General features: G+C 44.4%; 1 protein-coding gene across 1 annotated transcript in view; it reads right to left on the bottom strand.

Moving 5' to 3' along the window:
• Positions 1-2133, bottom strand: part of LOC109483420 (BTB/POZ domain-containing protein KCTD5-like) — an 11659-nt gene that overhangs the window by 4211 nt on the left and 5315 nt on the right. The gene's annotated exons all lie outside the window — the stretch shown is intronic.

A 2133-nucleotide genomic window follows, 5' to 3' on the forward strand; every position in this document is an offset into this window, starting at 1 on the left:
GCCCACCAACCCTCTCTGAACCGTGATGGTGGGAGATACCGTCTTCCCGCCACTTTTGATGCACTCCTGACGTCATCACGTTTCCGACTTCCGGAAAGTCAGCGACTGCATCACAAATCTGACGAAGGTTGACGGGATCAGCCGAAAATTTATGGTGAGTTCTCCTTATTGTGTTGGAACAAGTCAAACTCTTTAACTATGTATTCTACCAACACAGATGAGCTTTCATTCGAATATTAGAAGAGATTTTGGACAGGATTCCTTGGATATAGTGCGGCATTTTGAGAAGACAAGCCACAAGATCGCTAGGTATCGCAACCACCTGAGGTTCAACCTGCACTGTAAGCACCATAACATCACGCCTGTCAGTCTCCGATTAACTAGTTGTGTGAAAGGCGACAAAGCCAACTCGATCCTCCGAAACACAGAAAGACAACTATTGAATATTAGGATTGGACAAACGGTTCAAAAACTTGATTACCTGAACAATCAGAAGGAACGTTTGGAATCCACGCTAGCCGACAAACTTCCGGTGGAAATTTCCAAGGACGTACGATCCAGGGTTGAAAGGTCATCCTTACGGGAACACATTTTAACTAAGACACGTCAGCAAAACAAGTTTTCTCGTCTAACACAAAACCAAAACGACAAGAATAACACCTCCCTTGCTGCTGATTGCATCCGTAAATGGGTAAAGAACTGTTCAGACCGAATCCTTAGAGATCCGGAACTCGCAGTACTCGCTAAAGGTTTAAACTACGCGACCTCGGAACCTGATATACCAGTGGTTGATATTATCTGTCAAACTGAAGTTGCCTGTCGGAAACTACCTGAAAGGGAGGCGAACACTTTACGTTCGAAGGTTAACCAAGTTCTTAACAACAGAAAGAAAGTAGACTCGAATCTCTCGAAAGAGGAAAGTGCAGCCATCAAGTCACTTAGACAAGATAAGAACATAGTCATATTACCGGCCGATAAGGGACGCTGTGTAGTAATCTTGAACAAGGAAGATTACCAACAGAAGTGCCAGGCACTTCTTAACGACGACAAAACCTACATCAAACTAGGCAAGAAAGATCCTACCACAAAATATAAGAAACAGCTAATTTCAGTGTTACAACAGATTAAGGAAGAGAAGGGGATAAACCAGGTCACGTATAGACAACTGTATCCTACCACTGAGGTCCCTCCGAAGTTTTACGGCCTTCCTAAGGTTCATAAGAACGGGTTACCTCTCAGACCTATTGTTAGCAGTATTGACTCTATCACATATCGCAGCTCAAGATACATAGCCGATATCTTATCACCCCTGGTTGGTCAATCCCCTCACCACATTGTAAACTCACAAGACTTTGTGGAGAAGATTCAACAACAAAGAGTAGAGTCTGACGAAGTGTTACGCTCATACGATGTCACGGCTTTGTTTACGTCAGTTCCCGTAGAGAAAACACTAGACATCATCCTACAGAGACTTGAAACAGACACCACTCTCAAAGAGCGCTCCACACTTTCACCTACGCATGTGGTTAACCTATTGAAAGTCTGTTTAGATTGTACATATTTTGTATACAATGGAGAATTCTATCGTCAGATCCACGGGGCAGCTATGGGCTCCCCAGTCTCGCCGATTGTGTGTAATCTGTTCATGGAACATCTTGAACAATTAGCCATTAACACTGCTCCCAATCCCCCACTGTGGTGGTATAGGTACGTGGACGATACACATACGAAACTAAAAAGAGCACACGCTGACGAGTTTACTGAATACCTTAATAGTTTGGACCCCGACATAAAATTCACCACAGAGGAAGAACAGAACAAAACCTTACCTTTCTGGATACCCTTACAGTGGTGAAAGACGATGGTTCGCCAGACATTAGGATCTACAGAAAACCCACCCACACGGACCAATATCTGAACTTTAGTTCTAACCACCCCCTTGAGCACAAACTGGGTGTCATTCGTACATTGTTTCACAGGGCGGACACCATTATTACCAACCCCCAAGATAGGGAGGCTGAGAAAGAACACATCACTCAGGCCTTGCTAAACTGTGGCTACCCCAAGTGGGCAGTTTCCAAGGCAACTGCCCCCAAACGTTCTACAACCTGATAGAAACCGTCAGTCAAACTC

Source organism: Branchiostoma belcheri, unplaced genomic scaffold, assembly GCF_001625305.1.
Source record: "Branchiostoma belcheri isolate BF01 breed outbred unplaced genomic scaffold, Haploidv18h27 scaffold64, whole genome shotgun sequence".
Classification (NCBI taxonomy): Eukaryota; Metazoa; Chordata; class Leptocardii; order Amphioxiformes; family Branchiostomatidae; genus Branchiostoma; species Branchiostoma belcheri.